Source organism: Ambystoma mexicanum, chromosome 1p, assembly GCF_040938575.1.
Source record: "Ambystoma mexicanum isolate Mex_15411 chromosome 1p, UKY_AmexF1_1, whole genome shotgun sequence".
Classification (NCBI taxonomy): domain Eukaryota; kingdom Metazoa; phylum Chordata; class Amphibia; order Caudata; family Ambystomatidae; genus Ambystoma; species Ambystoma mexicanum.
In genome coordinates this window covers 558,442,088-558,467,381 of record NC_090921.1, presented here as the reverse complement: position 1 = coordinate 558,467,381, position 25,294 = coordinate 558,442,088, and positions in this window count along the sequence as shown.

The window sequence follows — 25,294 nt, the reverse complement described above, 5'->3', positions numbered from 1 at the left end:
AGCCGTCTTTATTCATGGCGGCAGTGAACTGAGCTTTACTGCGCGGGATCCCCAATGCGCATGCACGCTCATCACGCAATGTCATTTGTTCCTGTGCTTCAGGACGGATCTATGCGGCTCCGTTAACCATGTCCCCTTCAGGTCAAGACAATATAAGTGAATGGGCTTTCACCCTACAAAAACAAAATCTAATGTTTTCACCTGCCCTAGAGCCACAAAAGGTTGAGAGCTATGCAGTAGACCCTGATAAGGACATCGCTAAATCAAGCCTGTGGCCCCCTTCCATCCAAGGGTCCCCCCTGACCTCTTCCGAAGCAATATGACTCCCCGTGCCACCAGGATCCGGAATGCGCTTCTCCCTGCTCCTGCTCACCTCGACGGTATGACTTCGGGACCGGCCCCTGTTCCACTGGCGCAGTAGGCTTGTCTCACTTCAGGGGACAAGTATCAGCTCCACCAATGGACCGGCTTCACCCAAGAGCTATACCTTTTCATAGCGGAGTGCCATGTCACTGGAAACGAGGCTCCATGTTTAATGAAGAGTGTGCACCTTTGAGACTCAGAAAAGAACATTTGCCATGTTAGCCGCTTGGCCACGCCCCCGTTCATTGATTTTTTAATAAATACATGTCTGTTTCTCCCACGGTACCCTCTCTGTGCCTTTCTCGCTCTGCAGCCTGCCTTGTATTACTCTTGAGCTCTTAGTGCCTTTAAAGGTTTCCTCTAAATCCCTTTCTATTTGTTTGGTTGGCGGTTGGCAATCGTATTCCAGGCGGCATTCTCTGTCCCTCCTGATGTCTTAATTTGCAGAAAGCAACCACTATCTGTGTTTCTGCAGCATCCTCATAGGTGTGTCTCTTGCAGGTATACTCCTCGTTTGTGTCTTTGGGCCCAAACACAGAATCCATATTTGCTGCACATCCCCAAGAGGCTTGTAGATTATGTATTGGGTAGAGTAGACAGCAGAAATGCATTAAAGTTCCTTAGTTCCCTGAGAAAACTCACATCTATCATATGTGATCTTCTAATTGGAAACCCATAGTGCGTGTGTAGTACATGGTTCCCTGGATTACTTTCTTACCATTTCCATCTACCTACTTTCTCATTTTGCTCACGTTCCTGCACCTGCCATTTCCTTTTGCTATCCATCTGTAGCAACTTCTCATAGTTCTCAGTGTCATGATGACTCCAGTGTTTGACATGCAAAGTGGCTTAGGTTTAGTTTCGACATACTCTCCTGACACTGATGCGCTAGCTAGAAGCATGGCCTCTTCAGCCAAACAAGCCACACACACTGGTCATAGACATGCAATCCTTGGATTTGACACCTCTTCCTAAACCAGCTTCAGCAGTTCATTTAGTAACAGACTATTTCTAAATATGCCAAACCACTCGTAGGCATGGGAATTATTGTTGCCATCTCTGGGCACACTGTATGGGGGGCTGTTTGCGACATAATTCAAGATTCATAAATGCGTATACTGCATACTGAAATGTATACATTATATATAGAAAAGTATACATTATATACTGAGATGGATATACAGTATACTTTATTTTATTGTATTGGTTATTTTATCACATTGAACGAAAAGTGACTGTACATATATTTTCCATAGTCTGTGTTTAAGTAGAAGTATTACTGTGTTTGCCATTAATCACTTGTTAGTTTTGGGCCTAATAAATTGTATATTTTTGATACTACTGTCTAAGGGTAATTCTTGTCATCCTACTGTGTGTGCTCATCCAAGACCTCAGATCACTCCCACTACTCCTGAGACTTGGCCCTGACTACTCTCCAAGCTACCTTGAATTGTCCTGGATAACTTTGCAGAAGCGTTTCCTGTTTCACTGAGCAAGGGTGGCCTCCTGAACATCTGTTCACCAGAGCAGAACTCAGAAATCCATTATAACAAATTGTTTATATCTGAGATGCATACATTGTATACAACTGAAATGTATTGTTCGAGCAACCACATTTGACTAACTATAAAGATGGTCGCCACAAAACTGGTACGGATGCATCAAAGAAAGCAAAACCGGCTCAGGGGAAAGGAAAGAAAAAAGTTAGGTAGAGACAGAGTGGCCAGAGCAGGCGACAGTGGTGGACTGGTTTATAGGGACCACTGGAGATTTTCCTTGGGCCTCTGCATCATTGGTCTCTTTTGTGTGGTTGACTATTTTATCTCCACATTTTTGTATGGTAAAGGGGTTGGGCTTACTCACACTGTGCAATATAGGGCCACTTTCAAAAACATTTCCAATGTCTCTTTCGGTAATCCAGTTCACCACTGGAAGGGGGAGCTATGATGGGACAAAAGAAAGGTGCGGCACGTGAGTGTAGTATCTCTCCCCTGGCAAGGCCACATGAAAACACTACATATGGAAAAAGAGGCACCCGGGCGTGGAATCGAAATGGAGCAGGACGGACCGAACACTTGTTAGAAAAGAATAAATAAAAGAGAAACGGTTGAAAAGAGAGAAGAAAAGTAACGGTGGAAAGAGGGTACAAAAAAAGATAATCGGTCTGTAAAATTCACAAAAAGACCTACCTAAGAGTAAAAGAAAAAACTGAACAGTTAACTCTTCAGGACTTTTCAGGTGGTAGGTAATTTTTTGTTGGTCTAAATATGGGAAAGAAGACATCTCCCTGGACACGGAATATTCTACCATGGCCCAGACTTCACTTTAAATTCATATTGTGAATGTCCTAAGGATGAACCTTTCATAATTCCAGAACATGTTTCTGCTTATTTGGCAGTAACCGCTGCTGCCCCGGGCACAGGGAAAACATCCTGCTCCTGGGACCTCTCCGGTCTCGGATACAGAAGCTGATTTCTGCCAAATTGTCAATAGCGCGGTTAGAAATCCTTGGAAAGCACTAGTTTATCATTCTGCCAAATCTATGAAGCCTGCTACGGACCTTTGTAATCTCCACAACTCGGACCATTTGTATAGCTTTGCTCACTCTCGTACTCACCAATTCGCCACCCAATGTGATTGTGTTACTGGCTTTCAGATTGAAAAGCGCATGCGCCAAAGCCTGTGGTATGGGCGATGGGGCTCTCCTTACTTTCTCCAGGATATTCAAGAGAAACAGTCGCGTGCTGTCCAGGGTTGCGTCTTCATTCCAATCGTCAACGTGAAGAACTCTTTTCAATCGTTAAACGTAGGTGTGCCAAATACATAAAATTGGGCGTAAACCATTAAGATGGCTTTTTCAAAGAATACTTGTGAAAGTGGCGGTGGAAAAGAATGGGTTATGATTGTTGTTCCTGAGACAAGAGCCGTTACGTGTGTACACATTTCTCAGGTGCAGAGGTTAAAAATACCTCACAATGTTCAGGTACGCAGTTAGCACTTGGGCGGGGTGGGGGAAAGAGGGGGTGCTTGTATGAAAAAGTAAACTGGTGTGCTTTTCTGGCCATAGGGACTGCAACGTCATAGTTGTGCACGTTAGTAGAGCAAGAAGTCACCTATATTTCCAGTGGAGACATAGGGCAGAGAACAGCGGCACTAGAAATATGCCCCGGATTACTTAGGGGGTGCAAGATAATAAAGTGATCATAGGGGGCTTGGCACTCATTGGCACTGCTCCAGGACCTCTGGAGATTTAGCCCTCGTTTTGGGATCGAGCGCTGTCGCTTCAAGAGCTTTGATGAGAAGCAACATTAGTGAGTTGACTGAGGCGGAAGTAGCAGTGTAGGACCATGAGACAGGACTTTCAGACATATAGTGAGGGGTGGAAAGGGCAGGAGGGGCCTGGTGGCGTTTCGCACTGATCCTAAAAAGGGCATTGAAACAGTGGATCATGGTGAGGACACTGTAGAATGCAGGGTTGACCATTTAATATTCTCCAGGGCCTCAAGCATGCACAATCAGCACACACACGAGGCTAGGCAGAGAACGGTTAAAAACACACCTTTATTCTCAGGCTCCAACTTACAACTGAATTCCCTTTCCCACTACCCGCCCCTCCCCTTCCAGTGTCTCAGTGTCCCCCGTATCGTGACATGCGTTCTTTGATGACACCCCCCCATACTAACCATGAAGTCCACTCTAGTTAATTTCCTCAATGAGTCTCTGAGGTTTTTTTCGCACTCTTTGGGGTTTCTGGTCCCCTGGCTCTTCGCAGACCTCCCAGGGCCAAATGATAGTCTCTGCGCTGTCCCCTTCATAAGGTGAGTCCCACTCAGCACTTGTGACGGGTGAGGATCGGTCAGCGACTGGAACGATTCCAGGCATCCGCTGAAGTGTGAGGAGTTTCTGGATGTGGTTTTCCGGTCACCTTCGGCAGTGAGGAGGGACCCCTTCACTTCAGGGGTTCTTCTCCAAAAGCAGCCATGCTTTTGCGGCTTTGAGCTTGTTTGGCTATGACCACATCTCCAGGCTCTAGGTCATTTTCCTTAGCTCTCCACTTTCCGTTGGCACATTTCTTTCTTTCGGGACTCTTGCTCTCGCATCTCCCGGTCTCCGCTGTATCTTTCATCCTCCCGGGTTATGTGTGGGATCCGGGTCCGTACGCTTCTCTCAAACATCACCTCAGAGTGGGTTTTCCCTGTGGTGCTTTGAGGAGTGTTTGGTAGTCTTGCATGAATTGGCATAGCATCTTTTCCACTGGCTCCCCTGTTAGTCGAGCAATTTGTACTGTTCTCTTGATGTTGCTCATGAAACGCTCTACTGTGCCGTTAGCCTGGGGCCACAGTGCCGTTATTTTCCGTTATTTTTTGGTGGTGGAATCCCATGTATTCGGAGTCCTGCCCTGTGAATGGGGGCCCATTGTCTGACTTTATTACCTTCAGGATGCCGTAGATGGTGAACATTCTGTCGAGAGCGGGGACGGTGTGGAAAGCTGAGGTGGATGGCACGATTTGGATGTCTGGAAATTGAGAATATTCATTGATTGCTGCTAGTATGTGCTCGCCCCCTATTTACCGATCTGAAGTTCACTGCAATTTCTTCCTAGGCTCCTTCTGGCAGAGCAGTCATGCACAAAGGTTCTGGTCTTGTGTGCGGGTTTATGACGGCACAGGAGGGGCAGTGTTTCAGTAGCTCCTCTACTTGCGTGGTCGGGATGTGAGAACCAGAGTTTTTGTTTAAGGATCCTCTTCGTGGACACTATGCCCCTGTGGCCTTCATGTGCCAATTCCAGAACTTTCCTTCTCAGGTTTCGGGGAATTACTAGTTTGGTGCCCTTTAGTAGCAGTCCTTTGGATTTTGCCAGGTCATCTCTGATGGCAAGGAAACAGGTGATGTCTTGCTTAACATCCTCCCTCTTGTTTTCCTTCAACTGACAAGCCTGTTTCCAGTGTCCAGCCTCCAAACGTCTCAGGATGATCTGTAGTCCTTGATCGTTGCTTGTCCCTTGAGCTATTTGCTGAGAGTCGAGGCTTTTCGGGGTGCTCCCATGTATTACGTAGCGGATGTATTGGTCTGCAATTGATGAAGCTGGCTGGGACTCCTTGCAGGGATGTTGTGACAGAAAATCAGCGGCTTTGTGATCTTTCCCAGGTCTGTGGATTATATTGAAATGATTGTCCTGGAGTCTCAGGGCCCATCACGCTATGAGCAGCAGCATCTTGGCTTGCGGATTACCATAAATGAATAATAGCAAAGCCTGGTGGTCCGTGCCAATTGTAAAGAGTTTCCCGTATAAGAATAGGTGGAAGTGCTCACAGGCCCACACCACAGCCAGTCCTTCTTTTTCAGCATGTGAATAGGCTTGTTCGGTTTTGGATAAACGTCTGCTGGCATAAGACACTATAATGTGTTTTGACTGGTTCAGAATGGCCCCAAGACCCACTGGATTTGCATGCACTACCAATTCAGTGGCTTTCCTTGGAATGAAGTAGGTCATGTTCTTGGTGTCAGATATGCGCTGCTTTATTCGTTGGAACGCCTGCTGACATTTGTCCATCCACTTGAATTCTGCGATTTGGTTGGTGAGTGCCCTAAGGGGTTCACTGACAGATGCAAAATATTTTATGTAACGTGTACGATAGCTGGCTAGTCCAAAGAATGACCGTAGGTCTGTCGTGGAGCTCGGTGGTTCTGCGTCTGTGAGGGCACTGACCTTTTCCGGATCTGGTGTAATTCCGTTGGAGGAGAATATGTGGCCAAAGAAGCGAAGTGTCGGTTTCCTGAATTCGCATTTTTCTTTGTTCAGGGTGAGGTGGGCCTCTTCGAGGGCCATGCACTCTCTCATGGGAGTATTATCATGTTGCTCTTGGTTTTGCCCAAACACCAGGATGTAATCACTGTAGTTCAGGCAGTGGGGTCTATGTTTAATGACATTATGGATCTCTTATTGAAATATTTCTGCCGCCGATGAGATGCCAAAACTGAGACGCTTATACCGGTATAAGCCAAGGTGGGTGGCGAAAGTGGTGCTGTATCGGGACTTTTTTTTAGCTCTAGTTGATGGTACCCCTTGTTGAGGTCTAGCTTGCAGAATATTGTTGCCCCGTTGAGGAGGTATACCATGTCCGTGATGCGTGGGGCTTAAAGGAATGGTTTGGTAAAAAAGTTTTATTGTCCCTACGGGTCGCCCATGTGTTTTTAAGCGTAAATCGCTCGATTTTAGAAAAAATTCCTATGGACCTTACCCGAGTTTTCATCCATTAAACACACGCGAAAACAGGCATCAGGGATCTGCCATTTTGTGATAATCCTATCACTTGCCGCATCTCCCTGGCTGACCTGCTTTTGTGGCACTAAATCATATCCCCCGCCCCTGAGCCTGACATTATCAAAACATTCATATTCCCCGCCTCTCTCCGTGACGTTTCTGTGCTGCGTAGGCAAACGCGCCCAGTTGTCTTCTACGCGATGTCACACAGAACCCGGAAACCAACACAGATCAACTCACAACACAGCGCGCCACAATTCGGAATATGAAACTGTACTTTAAAATCAAACAGCAACACGGTACATTTGGTAAAGTACATTTATTTGACATTAAATGTTTATAGAATATTCAGCAATTGCCATATTGACTCGGAATGCCATTTATTTTCTTTTATCTCTATCCCCAAGAACTGTCACGCGCTGTTCCTTTATGGTGCCAGGGTGTTGGTTTTCGTTAAAAGAAGCACTTTGGTCGCACAGTGAACTGCAAGGCTGTTCCATCAAGTAGGCACTAGGCCAGCGTAAAGGTTGATATGTTGCTTCTAGCCTCTAGTACCGCGTAAGGGCATATGGGCCCTTGGCGATCGTCCCATAAGATTGTCAAAGTGGTGCAGTTGTTGACAAGAAGCTGCAGCTGGCGGTTGAAGAAGCCATCTGCCGGGGTCTGAAACTGGTGGCAGTCGCAGTAGGGAAGGATATACCTGTTTTGAAAACATAAAAATTATAATTAGTCTCGCCAGCCGATCTTTCTTAATATTATTCATTTTATTTATTACGGCCGAGCTGAAACTATTTGCTTTCAAGGATAGTGCAATGGAGTATGTTCGGCTCTAAAATCAATGCGAAAAGTAACGAAATAAATCGAGGTTAGCACACAATGAGAAACGACTGTTTGTCTACATGCATGTGGAATGTGGACCTGCATGCCCATGTGCCCGCTACAAGGATGATCCCACAAACGTTTTCCTAGCTCTTCATTCATTCATTTATTCATGCATCAATTCATTAATTCTTCATTCCGGTATAAAAGCGTCTAAAGAGTTACTTACATTATCCTTGCAATTTCCATTGTGTCTCTGCGTAATGCAGTCCGTAAATGCCACTGTGCTCTTGACAACGATTTTTCGTATACTGAACTAACATGAAACTCGGTCTAGTTTCAGAATTTTGTGCCTTATCGTCTCTTACGTTATTGCACCCCCCCTTCAAATGAAGTTTTTTTCGGCATGGTCCCTGTCTCTCAAGGTCAAAAAACAATAGAACCTTATACTGCCAGTGCGAGTTGTGGGCCTCTTCAGGCCGCGAGGTGAAAATCAAAGCCGCTGACCTTCACTAGAAATGAGCATACGTTCTTTCTTTGCAACATCCCATAGTAAAGCCATCTGTGAGAACTTGAAGTTTCGAATCCATCTATGTACTGCGCCTCAATGTGCAAATGCAAACTGGCTTCTCTCCCATCTGCAACGGCTCGCTTTGCGCGTTCTAAGGCCCCCAATTTAGTCCTCGTCTGCGAGCTTTGCAGCCCCAAAGAACCATAACTATTGAGACTTTTAATTTTTTGGGGAAGGTCAGGGAAAGTATAAAGTACCCGAGGAGTTTAGTTGAAAGTGATATTTATTGTTTGTTTGTTTTATTATTTGCAATACGCAAGCCTCCCCTCGGTTAACAGTTCGCAGCATTTACATGAGATTGCGAACATTATTTACATCAACAAAAATATATACATACACATATAGACAAGGTCAGCAATATGAGGTGAATAGAGAGAGAATTCAAAGATGACACCCAGGTTGATCGCCACCCAGGATGGTGAAGGTAGGGGTTAGGGTTAGCATACTTTGTATGTACACTGTACAATTACATTTATTTACAAAAAGACAATCGTATTACAATTATTTAAACCGGGATTTGTACTTCACAACCAGCTCTCGTTTGGGTGGACATGGCACAGTGGCAATGTTTGGTGGCAATGGATCAGTGCTCTGCACAGAAACGTTCAAAATTCCATATCTGTGCTTCTCTAATACAGCAACAAAAAGGCTTTTGACAAAGTCAAACTGCATTTCTTCATAGACTGGTTTGATAACCCATTGCTTAATTCTTTTTGAAAAGGCCTTAGTGTTGCGAGGCATCCTTACATTACCCGTAGTCCTAGATTGTTCACGGCCGAGATTCTCGTTATGGGCCAAGACAGCAAGTAGAGTTCTATGTTTCATGCCCTGTATGCTGAAATGCAAGCGCTTTGGCCTGTACTTTAGGCACATATTGTGGAACACCTCCAAATCTCCTGTGTGACAGAATTCTGTCAGTCCCCTCAAATCTCTTGATAGAGTTTTATCGAAAACAATCTTCTCAATGGCTTTGTGTGTCGGTGAAGATGGAATCAACCAATTCTTCTTCCGTGCCTCCACTGGGGATAAAGGGCCATGTTCACATTGGTGGAAATGTAGGTTTTCTGACCAGCGGTGCATGTTGGTACAGTGGTGCATCAGTGACCGCCATTTTTCAAGTAGTATTTCCACTGACCCTTCACAAGTTTTGGAGCTCCACCAAAGATGGTTGCTGATAGACTGGGACCACTCTGAAATACTTTCCAAACCTTTTTTTTCCCTGCAGCCGAGATTTTCTTATTGATTGATTTAGCAAGATGCCATACGTCAAATTGATGTTTAATATGTGGGAACTGCTCTCTCATTGTCTTGGCAATTGAAACGTGTCTGTCCGTGGCTATGAGGTCGATGTGCATTCCCCTTGATTGTAGATATTCCACTGATTTTATAAATCCTAGTTTCTCCATGGCCGCTGAGGATGTACATTGTGTTACCTGCACGACCACCGAACTCACAATTTTCTTACTATCCATGTCCTGAAAGTGGTAGGTGCAGTACTTGGCAGAACATCCAGGGCTGTCGCACTGTCCATCACCGGCTAGCCTGAATCGTTTGCCTTTGAATGTACTTGCTAGAGACAATTGTTCAATTTTCCAAGCATCACTAATGGCCGGAAACAGATAATCATGTTGGTATTTGTAGTACTGTGTTTTTTAAATGAAATGGAGTCCCACAAACTGAAAGAAAGACTCTAACTTTCTAAAACTGGACCCACTAAAAAGTGATGCAGCTGCACACAGTAGATTGCCTGCTGGCAGTTTCCCCAGCATCGGTTGTGCAGACCATGAGAACGTATGATTTAATCTACAGGCAGCATTTATTTTGACGTTACTGCCTTTTTTTTTTGACGAGTGACATGAATCAATGGCTTCCCACATACTTTCCCTCTAACGGAATGCCCACATTTCAGCATACTTACAATATTCATCAAACAACTGTCGAATACTATGTATTCGCCCACTTTCATTAGACTGTCATCCGGTGTCAAAGTTGTTTCGGCCTGTGACGTTGAGGACATATCACCACATTTGAAAGAAATATCGCTGCTATCAAGTTCTGATGCGTCGGTGAATGCTGCTGCTGGTTCATTCTCTGTCATTTCAACATCTGCTACTTCAACATTAATGGGAGAACACAACAATGTCGACAGCTTTTTTGGTGGCAAATTTTTTGGCGGGTGTAGATTGTGTGAATTGATCTGCGACTACTTCAGAGCTATCTTCAATACATCCAGTATCATGTTGTGGTGGTGGTGCGGTCGCACTGTAGCAATGGTCCAATACAACTTTGCTGGATTCTCCGGACACATTCATTTCATGTTCTGGCCATTGGACATGAGCATCTCTAGTCTCAACACGCGGCGTCTGAATTAATAGTTCCTCCATAGTGTAAATGGTCTGGCAAGCAACATCTCTCATTCGCTTCACTGTCTGTGTATGTATAGTTCGGACACCCACGGGTAACTAGAGGATAGATTGGAAAAGGGATGTTCAGTTTAAACACAAGATAAAGTATAGTACAATTGACTGGAATAAAACATAAACTAGTCCCCAGCACAAAAACATTTCTAAAGTTATGAACTGTTTGTAACTAACCTTATTTCTGTTTCTTTTCTTTGCAACTTTTTTGACTCGACCTTCAACATCTGCATGCTGTTTCTCCGATTCGTATCCGCATGTCTCCCCTTCCTCTTGCGCAGCACCGACTATATTTTCTGTATCCACATAGACAGCACGGAATGAGGCTCCATCGACTCCCTGAAACATAGTATTTTCATTACTGTGTATCAAAATATTGTTAGCATAAAACACACAGGTACATCTCAATAGCCAAACACGATCTAAACATTGTGTGGAACAATCAAACGACAAGTATTCTAGCTCTGATGACCTAGTTCGATGGAGCTGTCAGTATCCATACCTCTGGCTCTGCATGGACTGCCACGAATGATTGTATTGAAGAGGAGGCATCAGCAACTCCCTGAAACACAGTACTTGTGTTAGTATGGTTTTCAATATTGTAAACATAACACACACTTGGGGTCGACGGCACAGGTACATATAAAGAGATAACCACAAATGTTGCATTGTCTAAAAGAATCAAGGAATATTTAAATATGATCAGATTTAATCGACTTATTTCTCCGATTTCTTTACATCTGCATCATCTAAATGGGATCTTGTGATTGTAGTGGAAGCTCCATCGTCTCCCTGAAACACAGTACTTGCGTTAATAGGGAAGAAAGTATAGAAAATGGAATCACGTTATATGATCACGCTCGATGGAGCTGTCAGTATCCATACCTCGTGCTGCTGAAGAATATCTATGGATGTTGTAAATGTGGTGCGCACTTCCGAAAGCTGTTGCGCCGATTCGTATCCGCATGGCCCCGCTTCCCCTGGAATTACTTGAATGTCAGGCTCTGCATCAAGTGCGTGGGTTGACGCTTTAACAACTGCCTGAAACATAGTATTTGCATTAGTAAGGATTACAATATTGAAAAAACAACACACACTTGGGGTCGACCGCACAGGTACATATCAATGGCTAACCACGAATGAAACATAGTGTAGAACAATCAAACGACAAGTGTTCCAGTCCTGATGATCACGGTCGATGGAGCTGTCAGTATCCATACCTCGTGCTACTGAAGAACATCTAGGGCTGTTGTCAATGTGGTGGACGCTTCAGCATCTCCCTGAAAGACAGAATTTGCATTAGTATGGATAACACTAATTATAACTGAAAACAAACACCAGGGGACGACAAAAAAGGTGTATATCAATTGGAAAGCACTAACCAAACAATTAGTAAAATAATCACACAATACATAAAAACTATTACTTGACATGCATAAAACAAGTCTGTAGCGGAATAGCCAAGTATGATTACCTGATACGCGCTAGAAGTGGTTGATAACTGCGGGCACGTCACGGATGTAGAATGTTCTTGCTTCAGATTCAGTGGATAGTCAAGCAGTTGTAATGGTAAATTATTGTTTGATGATGAAATGCAAATATTAAAAAATTGCCATGTAAACCGACAGAATACTTGAGAATAATGCTATTGAAAATGCGAAATATAGTACAGTTCCCTGTGCCCATAAATAGATTTCCTTTGGGGGTTATAAAATCGAAAAATAATTTATTGATAAATGTCATTATTCAAAAAGCTATACATTCATATCAATATCGAAAGTATTACAAGGGAGTATTACAAGGGACACAACACCTAAAATATCAATTAATCCATTCGGCAACCTACAGACTACCGCAAAGCCTAAAGCTAAATCCAGACACTTGACTCACCAGTGGCAGAATGTGGACGAATAGAGTTGGAATAGTGTTTGCGAGCAATTTTCGTGGCGTTCGCCGTTTATTCTTCTTTGTTACCCAAGATGTGCCGGCAGATGCGGTATCGATCACCCCCCTTGTCCTCTAACACTTGTTGGACTCTACTTTCCAGCTCATCCAGTGGATATCCGCAATGTCTGACCCATTCTCTTATTCGATCAACAGTTTTCGGGAATACATGCATTGTAGTGCCTTCAGATTTAGCATGGGTCTTCGAAGGGCAACCGCTAATCGAACAGGCAGGCATTGTTGAAAATTCTGAAAAGTAAATATCAAGATTATTATAAAACCTTGATAAATAAAAATGTCATAAAAAAGTAAATGAACCATACCATGCTCAATGCAAAGTTTGTTTTGGTTGCCGGAACTATACCAGTTCATCATGTGCGGCTTAGTATTTGCATAAGTTACAGACATTTTTTAAATTATGTGACTAAACTCTGAACATGTGACTCGTCCCTTGGATGTTCTGTCTTGCACAAAAAGGAAACATGCTTACATTATAGTCTGGACCCCCGAAGGATGCAATTCGATGACAATTGACACAGATGAAAATAAATAGATCTATTGATAGCATAACAATTGAAACGCAAGTCAATAGCAATGAGACCAATGATCATAGCTCTATTGGGTACTGTAATCGCAAATAGATACAAATGTAAAAATGACCGAAATATGACTAGGATACATGGATACATGGCCTTACCTTGACCAACAAACAGTTGGATTCAGCAGGCCGAGCAGTATGCTGCAGGAGAACAGGTAGATGGACACAGGTAGCACACTGACGAGTTTGCTCGAAGCGGTCACAGATAGCACGACGACGAGCAGATTAGCATATATCTCAGTGCTTCTCAGGTAGAAGGTTCAGGAGTTGACTTGCAAAGCACAAAGATGTTCTCATGAGACATATCAAGTGGTTTATAAAGTATTAGAAACGGGTGTGTTTGTGAATGAATGATGTGTGTATGTCGTGGTATTATGTGGATTGCAAGGGGGCAGCCTGCCTCAGTGGAGGCCTGCCTGGAGACACGGGGTCTGAGGAGGCCATGTGAGCGATGGCCCCTGGGCGAGGGATACCTTTTGAAGTGTACATGCTGTTTGGCACCTTGTCCGTTTGCGCCCGTGACAGCCCCCCATGCCAGCGCTCATCCCCAGGTGCGAACCGCCTTTGATAGAGGTGGGTGGGATGGATGGGCCAGTGGGCATGCAGATAAGGCACAGGAAGACTGCTGAATGGAGACAAACTTATGTGGATTGCAAGGGGGCGGCCTGCCTCAGGGGAGGCCTGCCAGGAGACACGGGGTCTGAGGAGGCCATGTGAGCGACGGCCCCTGGGCGTGGGATACCTTTTGAAGTGTACATGCTGTTTGACACCTTGGCCGTTTGCTCCCGTGACAGCCCCCCAGGCCAGCGCTCATCCCCGGGTGCGAACCGCCTTTGATTGAGAGGGGTGGGATGGATGGGCCGGTGGGCATGCAGGCAAGTGTGTGGGAGCGAGGGGCCATCAGGCCCCTCTCTTCCTTTACTTCTCAATAGAAACTCGGACCAAGTGCCTCCAGTAGTGGGTTCGCCCTTTGCCCTTATGTGATGTTAACTTTGGTTGACATTTGCGTAGATTGGACCACTAAGCAGGACACGGGGCATCCATTTTTGTACCCCCTTTCCAATCCATCTTGGTGACCAGGCCTCACGGCACACAGCACATGGCCCCACCCTCGTTCCCACTCTGACTGGAAAACTCCAGAGGTATTTGCAACAGCTAATAAATGTAACACATCACTCTTCCTCTTCGATCACTGTCCTGCCTGTGAACCAGCCTGAACTAAGCACATAGCTCGTTCATCTCCACAAACGTGTCCTCAATACCTGCATGCATTATTAAGAATATATTATGTTAGCTTAGATAGTGACCACCATGCTTCACAGCGACCTGACCTTCACCCATTCGGAGCACAGATGTCTGACGTCCATCCTTGAATGGAGACACACTTGATTCATTTAAAAAATCGAAACAACCATTGTTAAAATATATGTGGTGTTTTATTTTGTATCTTATTTTGATGACACAAAAATACAAGACTTTACACATTGTACAGGTTAGGTTGCAGCACAGTGAGAGAAAATCCCCTGTACTGACCGCTGTCACTCGGGAATGTTTCTCTTATGGCACGAACGGCACAGGCGGGTATTACTCTTCTAACGTGCTGTCCAAGCCTCCCGTGAAGCCACCATGTAAAGGAACGATAGGCCACCAGCCTGTACCACCTGTGAAAAGGAATGAAACAAACTTTTTAAATTACCAAGATAAGTTTAATAAACGTTTGTTGTCAATGACAATTCTTGTAACTAATGGCATTCTGCTCGGACAAATGCTATCTAGACACCGCGCACTATTGAACGACTTTCATGCGTTACAATGATATGTATATGTAATTTTGGATATAGTAGAAGACCATGAAATAGGAGTGGCATGACAAGCAGAGTATACTTACTTGTTACTCGGATTACGAGGACGAACAGTTGCGCGAAGTTCATGCATAAGCACCATCATTATCCTCAACACGGACCGTGTGAGGCGGGCTGCCCTGAAGTCTGCAGCTCGGTGATGCATTACGGTCATGGCTCGCCTTCCGAAATGGAGGCCACGCATCCCGAGTTTTCACAGCAGCAGCAGTTCTCGTCCGCGGCTGGCATTAGCTCGCACCGATTGCATGTGCACCAGGTGGAAACACCATCCATGCGACTAGGTCCAGGCTCTTCAGCTGTTGAATGGTCCTCCCAACTGCCGTCCGAAGCCCCATCGTTTTCACGTGTTTCCCTTTCCAGTAGTTCCTCCTCGGTGTACTTGGGCTTGTACATGTAGAGCATTATTGTAGCCATTGTGTGTTAAACAAACTAAAATAATTTATAGCGGTGGTACTGGTATCTGTTCACACGGGCTACAAGCAACGAAGGTAGCTGACCAGAGCACAGAAACGAGTCACAGAATACTCAAAGTAACACAGAGAGAGGAATAGAATCGAAAATCTGCTGCTGTGTGTTGTGAAACGGTCTGTTTATACTTATTGAGGAAAGAGGCATCCTGCCATTTCCATGGCGACACGTTATTAGCTGAAGCGCAGCGAATGTTGACATGAGACGTGCTTTGGCGTTGTGAAATGGGCGGTACGTGTCTGCTGATGACAGGCTCAAAGCAGGTCAGCCAGGGCGATGGGGGAAATGATAGGATTATCACAAAATGGCAGCTCCCTGATGCCTGTTTTCGCGTGCGTTTAATGGAAGAAAACTCGGGTAAGGTCCATAGGATTTTTTTCTAAAATCGAGCGACTTAGGCTTAAAAACACATGGCCGACCCGTAGGGGCAATAAACATTTTTTACCGAACCATTCCTTTAATGGGAGTTCTCAGAGTATGGCCTCATTTGGCCGGCGCATGTCCATGCATATGTGGATGTCTGTTGGGTCTTTCTTGGATACGGGCACTATGGGGGATACCCATGGCATGGGACCCTCTGCTGGTTCGATGATATCTGCTTCTAGTAGCTTTATTAGTTTCTCCACGTGTTTTTGTATGTTTATGGGGATTCCCCGATACTGTTGTGCTACTGGGGTGACTTTGGTGTCAGTGTGCAATTCAATCTGGCGGCCTTTCAACTTTCCCAGTCCTCTGAAGAGTGTGGGGAATACCTGCTCAATGTTTGCAGTGGGCTCTAGGTATTTGTGTACCATAAGTCTGTAGAGGACGTGGCTGAGGCCCATGTCGATTGTGGCCTTGTAGCTTAGGATACACCCACTCTCGGTGGCGGCTTCTAGAACATGCATGGGGATTTCTTTGGACTGTCCTTTATAGCTACACGGTGCTGTGAAGTAACCTTTGCACGGTAGGGGTGTCTTTGAGCCGTACAGGTAGATTAGTGCTTTTGCGGGTCGCTGACGTGGGGCGTGCAGTATGCTGTTATCTATTTCCTCACTTATTACATTCACGGTGGCCCCTGTGTCCACAAGGAACTCAGCAGCCATCTTGTTGATATGTACAAAGTTGGACTGTGCTCTTTCGCGGTTGGGTTGCCTAGAGTATATAGGTATCCTTTCCTTCGCGGTTCTTCCCGTGGCTTTTCATTTCTTCTGGGGTTTTCCTCTGACGACACACTCAAACCACTGTCAGATTGTGAGTGTTCAACCAAATATCTGACATATCTTCTGGGTCTTCTTCTTGGTCTGGAAGTGGGTGGTCGGCTGTCTCTCCAGTCTCCTGAGGTCGGTTCTCATCTTCTGTCTGGCTTTTCATCTCTGTGTCTGCATTGAAGGGCTTCATGCGCCTGGTTGATCGCTCCGGCGGACTCTGTGGCCTTTGGTCCTTGTCTTGTGATGGTTTCCCGCTCCATCCTTCTCCTCCCATTCAGCTGCGGTATATGTTGCATACTGCTTTGTAGTGGTTGTCCCCTCCAAAGGCTGCACACTGCTGATCCATGCCGTGGCAAGTCCTTCATGCGGGTATTCATAGCTGCACTGAAAACAGAATGGCTCGGCATTCCCTTTTGAGGCCCCTTCCAGTTTGTTGACGCTCTCATGCTTGCTGAGAGTGATCTTAATACCTGGGCAGCCAATGCAGCATCTGAGCGAGCCAAAAGTAGGATTTCTTCGAAGTTGCGTGGCTTTTGTACAAGTCACTTTCTAAAATCTGCGCCCTCACACCCGACTATGATTTGCGAGCACAAGGCCTCTTCGTTGGAGTAATTATTGAAATCGCAGTGCTTCATCTTGAGCCTCAAACGCATCACAAAGGCGTCCATAGTCTCACCCTTTTCCTGTTTGGGTGTGTGGAAGATGTGTCTCTCGTAATCCACGTTTGTGTGTGGTGTAAAGTAGTCTCTGAGCGTTGATGTTAGGCTCGTGTAGGTGTCAGTGGCACTTGCGGGAAGCTCGTCAACAATGTCCCTGACATTCGAGCCGATCGAGAATGTTAAAAGGCTGTGTTTTTTCATCATCTACTGGGCAAATGGCCTTTAAGCATACCTCACAGTCTCTTATCCACCTCTTTCAGCATGGTCCTAAGGTGCCGGATGACGGTGAGGTCGAAATGTGTGGGTAGCTGTGTTGTGAGACTTTCATGCATCCTGGCGGGAGTGCTTGAGCAGGTGTTAGTGGGACGGTTAGTGTTTCATCCTCTGTCATTTTGACTGTCTGTGTTTTATCAGGCTGTGTTTTTGTGCATTGATCACTTTGACACTCTGGCTCTTTACAGACTGACCTCATTTCCCTGTGAGCTAGACGTGTGCTGCAGTGTGTTGGATTGAGGTTTCTGGACTGGCAGATGGTGGGGCCACGTCCTCCGGTGTACTGACAGTCTCTGTCTTTTCTCAGCTCTAGCGCCACGTGGGTTGATGCCTCCTCTTTCTGGCGTGTGCTGTGGTTGTAGCACCTTCTCCCTTTCCCTTCCACTGGAGCGGATATGAGCGCACATGCGCTGTGCTTAGTGATGTCTGAATGTTGCAAGCTCACAGTGGATGTGACAGCAGCATCCAAAGGTAACAGGGTTTTTCGCCCTTCTGCCCGCCTTGCCTGCTGTGTGCGGGAGAGGTTGTTCGACCGTCAGAACCCTACGCTGTGGCGGAAGAGCCTTCTTGCTCTTACCAAAGTGGGTTTCGGTGCCTTTGGCGGAAGCACTGCTCGACTGCCCGGGATGTTGCCAGCGGGGAGCTTTCGCGCTGTGACCTGTTTGGAACAACGTTGGTGGGAGCACTGCTCGACCGCCCGGAATGTTGATAGCGGGGAGCCTTCATGCTCCGACCCACTTGGGGAACTTTGACGTTGCCGGGTGACACACTCGACCGTCCAGTGTTACTGGATGAGGGAGGGGGCCCCACTGCCCATCGGCGGGGAGCTTTCCGAGCTCCGACCCGCCGCTGCTTCTCATTGTCGGCGGGGGAGCCTTCCACCCGACTGCTGGATGAAGGGTGCTGCTGCTCCAATGGCTTCCTTTATCATGCGCTACGAGCGCAGGCTGTATGCGCGCACCTGGGTCCAATATATGCCTCGTCGCCAATGTAGAATACAGGGTAGACCATTTAATACTCTCCAGGGCCTCAAGCATGCACATTCAGAACACACGAGGCAGAAGCAGGAAACGGTTCAAAACACACCTTTCTTCTCAGGCTCCAAATTCCAACAGAATTCCCTTTCTCGCTACTCGCCCCTCCCCTTAACGTGTCTCGGTGTCCCCTGTCACATGACATGAGTTCTTTGACGACAACACAGACACATCGGCTGGACAGTGGAGGAGCTAGGGAATGACAGTAAGGCTAGCCAGTTTTAGTGTCAAGCAGGTACCCATCTCTGTGGCTGTGGGTTCCGTTACCAAAAAGCTACCATTAATTTTGGAAATACACCTTGTCACACCAGGATCCTTTAAGATTCAGAGAGCCTTCAGGTTGCCTACCCGGGGCTCGAAATGGAATTCAGAATGAAAGGGGGCACTGTAATTTCGGTGTTGAGGGACTTACATTTTCGCAGACTCTGCAAAGCACAAGGAATTACCCATCGTGGACGAGAGACTTTGAGAGTTCAGAATCAATTGAAAGGAGGATGAAAGTTACTGGAATTCAAAAAGACCTGCTGTCTCTGGGAACAGCAGACCATTTTGGTTTCCAGTTACATTAAAAGGGCCTTATGGTGACGCAGAGTTCTCTTCATCAGAGGTGCACGCGGCCAGATAATTCCTCAGGCAGGTGCATGCTGAAATTGACCAACAGGAGACAATTGAATGCATGGAGCCAACGTGATTGTTGGTAGGGTAGTTGGCAGTGTCAGGCCAGAAGGTTCCCCCAATTGCAGTCTTAGTAATTCTGGATGAAAGAGAGGTATTGGAGTACTTTCAATGTTGATATTTATAGATTGCTTACTGGACACCCGCCGAGCCAAAAGGCCCCTGCTATTTCTATCTGCTAGCCGTAAGGCACAGTTCCCACAAGCCCATCTCGGCCCTCTATACATAGATTCTGTGATCAACAGGTATTTGTGTTATTACAGACATCACTGATGAGCACACGGTACCCTCCCTATCAGTGCCCCTCAGGATTCTCCGAACCAGCATCCCAATCCACCCACCAACCGTGGGAAATCCTGAAATATCCTAGCCTTGAGAAAGACCCGCTTGAGTTGAAAACATGTGTCGCCTGAACAATTTAAACTACTTCTTCAATCTTCTTTGTGGAAACTTTGGGAAACTATGCTTATTTTATTGTACTCATCAGTGCAAGATATCTGGGGTTCGATCCTTACCAGATAACTCTGCCAGATCAACTGCAGCCTCGCCACCAGTAAGTGGGCTACCTCTTCCAGATAGCAGTCTCTCGTGTATCCAGGTAACAGACGAATACACGCCTGCTTTCTCCCAATCTTCACCCCTCAAACAATGAAGCTGGCCCAGGATTAGTCCTTCCATTTAGAGGGCTGTTTTATGTTTCCTGATGGGTTTTGCCTTTTATGACGTTTCATTTTGGTCTCATTATTGTTTCTCTTTAGGTCTTAATTGGGCTGCAGATGGTTTAAAGGTCAGCTCTGAGCATTTAAATCAGGGCGAGGCAATCTTCAGCATTTTGTATTGGCAAATGCGTGTGCATGCGGATCGGCTTTGTTCTGCGGTCTTCCTCGTTCTTCTGTGTTCTGCAAGGTCTACTGTTCCACCCTCCCGTGAATTGTCTGCTACATGCTCTGAAGGTACATAAAGTGTTTTACTAAGGCTATCGCTAATTTATTTCCACATTTGGTGTTCAGCGAACTCTCATGGGTCACTATTCTTTCAGTATTCCAATATGCTAAAGGGATTCCGTTAACATCATCTTTACAACAACTATTCTCTGCATCTCTTAATATTAGTCCTTTCTTATGCTTTAGAAAACATTTACATTTAGAATCAGACCACAAGGAACCAAGCTTTCAGGCAAAACATATCCTTAAGCTTTTAGAAACCAATGTGTGTCTGAGGGGAGGGTGAGCCCAGGGTCAAAAGGTCAAACCATTTTATTCAGTTTGAATAATTAAAATCATACATAATACATATATTACATAGAGTTAATATAACTAAGTGACCTGACAGTTAATACAAATACTTCATACTTGTATATTCAAATACTAAAAATATTTTGATTTCAACCAGGTACCATAACAGTTCTCCTACTGTCAGAAAGTACACGTAACCCTTACCCAAGATTCTTTTGAAAAAATAATAAAATATCCATTTGTCCGATAGGTTCACTCCCATCGAGAGCCATTGAAATTTACCTTGTTCCTGGCCGCCTAGCATTTCCCTGAGGGCATTCCCAATATTAGGGTTCAGTGATGAGTCAAACAACATCATAAAAAATTTTACAAATCTAAAACCAGCTTGTCGTCATATACATTCCCAGCTCACGCCGTAATGCGTCCCTTGGTGTTGCATCGGATACCCCACTAACTTCTTCAAGAAGACATTTTGCATGGATCCGAGATTACTGCATGAGGAGAAGCCCCACAGCTCACTGCCATAAAAGGTGGCCAAACCTATCTTCACGTCCAGTTCTTCAAGGCATTTGTCAAGCCATTTTCCCCATGCAGGTAATAAAATCTTTGAAGGCCCCTTGGGCTTACTTGCATCTGCTTCATCAAAGATTTTACTTTGGCGGCCCATGTCCCAGTTCTCAAACAGAATTCCAAGGTATCTAATAGGCATCAAGCACCTCTATTTTATCTTGGTCAATGCACCAACTGCCCCAGGGTCTTCCTTTTCCAAAAACAATGATCTTCGTCTTGGATAATTTCATTAAATTATTGTGGTTTTTGGAAAAACGTTTGCATACTGAAGACTGCATCAATCTTCTGCTTCCAATGAGATTAATCAACACTGTATCATCAGTGTACAGTAGGGCTCTGTGTTGGACCCCATTCAGGTTTGCTGGCAGAGTTATGTGGGTACAAATCACTTAAAAAAAGAGAAAATAGAAGAGGGGCCAATGGACATCTCTGTCTGACACCCCTATTTGTACTAATATATCCAGAATATTTATTCAGCTCTGCACAACAGATCGCAATTGAACTATTACTATATACCATCTGTATTATCTGCAACCCGTCTGCCGGGACACCTATCTTAATCAGCTTCCACCATAGTAAATTTCTATCAATGGATTCAAATGCTTTGGCTAAGTATAGGAAGGCTACATATACTTTACTGGCCCTGACCTTCACATACTTTTAAATAATAGTTTGTAATACAAAGCAGTGCTCCAAGGCTGCAAAGTCTTTCCTGCACTCCGCTTGAATTTCTGGTAATTTATTTTTCTTCATTGCCCAGGCCATAAGTCGAGCTGCGAGATATCCTGTAAGTATTTTGCTTGAGAAATCTAACAGGGAAATTGGGCAATAACAGTGTATGTCCTTTGTCTTACCTTTTTAAAAATTGGTATAATTAAACTCCCGTTCCGTGAGCTTGGGCATTTCCTTAACATTGACATAACCTTAAAAACCTGTGTTAACATAGGTACCCACCATTCTGATAACCATGCACAGATTTCTGGTCTTATCCCATCGGGGCCTGCTGCTTTACCTATTTTTAGTAGATTAATTTCCTCCTCACCAAAAAAGTTCTCTATGTGCTCTGGTACTATATCTTTTCTACCTGATTTATCTATTTCTGGATTGATTAATACACTATAATAATGTGTAACCCAGCTATCTGGGGTAATAGATCCAATATCCCCATCCATATTTTCTTCAAATCCGCCTAAACTAATCTTCAGAAGCCTTTAACATTCTTTTCTTCGACCACCCTATGGAGCCGACCCCACTGTTTTAGGCTAAATTGACGCTTCTTATATTTTAGGAGTTTCTTATATTCACATTTTTTCTCGTGTAGGGTTGAGGCCTTAATAGTGCAATTTCTAACCTCTCTGTTTAGATTCCACTTCGCGAATCTGCACTCTTCATCAAACCATCGTGCATCCCCCTCCCTCCTTTTACCATTAGGATCTAGCTTTCCTAAGGGTATCCTCAGTTTATTATTATAATTGGTCATTTATAATTGGTTATTTATAATGCGCTTAATACCCAGATGTTTCTAAGCGCAGACCCAGGGATCGAGCCTCAGTTTCTCTGCGTCACCTTGCTTCCAAGGTGAGCATGTTGCCCCTGAGCTATCCTCCTTACCTCTATATAACCTAGTAGATCTTCAAAATCTGAGATAATCTTTGTATGGTCAGTCTCGCTATGTAGTCTAGTGCTTATACGCTGCACCGCAATATCCTGCATAAGGGTACCCAACTCATCCCGCTCAATGTTCCTAGTCTGTTCAAGTGGAGTAAGCCCTGGTTCTTGCCAGGCAGATGACTCCTTCCTTTTTTTTAATCTGCCAGTCCACTGTCAGTGGGTTGTGATCACTTTATGATCTCTCTACAATCTCGAATGTAGTTACTTTATTAAAAGAGAGGCAGACGACAATGGCATAATCTATGACACTTTTCTTCATACCTAGTTTAAACGTAGCTTTTGATGGCATGTCCCTCTTACAGCAGCCATTCAATTCAACTAACTGAAGGGAGAGCATAACGTTTTCTAAGGCGCTAAGTTTCGCATCATGGACTGAGTTAGAGAGCTTCTTACAAGGTATACCTAAGATATCTTCTAAAGGCTCCTGCTGAACGCTGTGCTTGTAATCATCCCCAATTGTAGCATTAAAATCAATTAATAAGAGACTTGTCTCTGGAGATACCCCAGTAACTGCTAGTAGAGGACATCCTTTCCCAGTTATGCTAACATCCAACAGTTTTGGTGAGATAAACATTTATAACCGTGAGGAACTGTTTCTCCCTCTGTTCCGACCTATCGATGGCAATTTTCAAAGTGAAGTCACTGGCCTGCACACATTCCACTTTCAGTCCCCTTAGTGCTTTATGTACTTGTGTGGCCAGCCACCCTTCTCCATCTACCTTTTTGTGATTTGATTGCGTTTACTACATTAACAACAAATACAGGAAACAGTTCCCTGAGCATGCAATCATTCTGAAGCCACGTTTCCTGCAGGCAGATAATGTCAAATGAGCCCACCCATTGAATCCATCTTATATCCTTTGCTTTGGTTTTTAGCCCAGGTATATTCTAACTGATTATCTTCAGGGACCCCGTCTTCCCAGATGCACAAAGATCTAATTTGATCCCTCTGTACTGAGGTGCTTCTAGTATCCTGCGTCTGTTTCGCTATTATACCTCTCTCCCTGGCACTCCACATAATTACCCCATCAAGAATTGACCGACCAAGCATTATCTATACAACTATAGACCTGTGCCGCCTGCCGCGAAATATGCAGTTTTCTCACTTTCACCTCCAAAAGATGGTCTAATTCTACCCTTCAGCAGTCCAGCAATGACGATTTGGGCATCAGAGCTGCTTGACATACATTAGACCTTTCATGAACCGCCTGTACTGGATTAAGGACCCAAGGAGGGAGTGCGCCTTTAATCATGTAAGTGACATATCTTCAAGTGGCAGTCTTTATGTACCATAAACTGTAAAGGTGCATAGGCACTTAGATGAATTAAGATACATTGCTTGATACAAGGGTTCACGAGACTGCAGCGCACACTAAACCCGCCACAAAACATGCAATCAGACATTATCCTCACACTCAAGAATATTTAGCAGGAAATATCATTAACACCAAAGATGGAGGACAGTTCTTTCACAAGCGTTCTTTTGCACACATTTTTATTTCTGTGCGTTCTTCCTTTAAATGTAGATATTAGATTAGTCTTCCTAAATCCTGCGGGCAGATCATACATTTCTTTCCCTGTGCCCCTGAAATGTCCTTCTCCCATAGTAGGGGACTCTGTGCGATACTGTATGCCAGTATTTCTTCTCCCCATAGCAGTGAGGAGAGAATTGTCCCTTTCCAGGGTGTCCTGCTCCAGCCAACTTCTGGGAGGCACATCAGATGAAGAGTGGACTAATTCAGTCCACTGTGGCCCAGCCCCCTCTTATAAAAGGATGAGGAGTTTCTCCAATTCACCCACATTTCACATTTTACCTGATACCTTCTTGCATTCCTTGGATTTGTCATGGACAGTCTCTCAGACCCATCCCTTGTAGAAATCTAAATCACAGTTGCTCATAATTTTTCAAGTCACACCAAAAAAGTAGCTTGTGGTTTCATAGACCCTTTGGTCACCTGGTTTATTGTGTTTACAGTGTCCCTTCAGCTAGCCTCAAAACTAAAGTTCTTTAATGTCATTCTGCTCACTGGTATAATGCATTTTCAGAATCACAGTTCAAAAGGAATATGTTGGAAGCTTCTTTGATCCTTCCATCTTTCAACTCTTCACATTTCTGTCAACAGATTTTTCAGAGCATGGATGGGAACTAAATTGTAAACATTACACTTGGAGAGTTTGGACTTCGCAAGATAGGTAATTCAATAATAATACCTTAGAAATCAATGCAGTTGTCATGACCCCCAAATTGTCTTCCCATCTTTTCCAATGGAAATTATTGCATAATATGACAGATATTGCTAGAGCTATATTCAACCTGGATAAGCAAGGGGACAAGGGCCATTGTCTATGCCTTTAAGCTAAGATATGTAGGACTAATTAATTAATCTTTTATTGCACACTTACTACCAGAGACAAGTCTCTTAAGCGCAGCACCGGGATTCAAACCTGTGTTGTTCTATGTTACCTTGCTTCCAAGTGAAACACGTTTCCCCTGAGCTATCCTACCGACCCAAGACCAGACCATCTTAAACAAATATCACTATGTGGCTCGGTTTGTAGGAAAAGAAATATAGGGGCAGACACCATCATGCCACACACAAGTGGTAAATGAGCCCTGAGATTTTTCTGTCAATGTTTTAAGAAGGGGGGAATTTCCTTAATGAACCTCTTGTCTACAGAG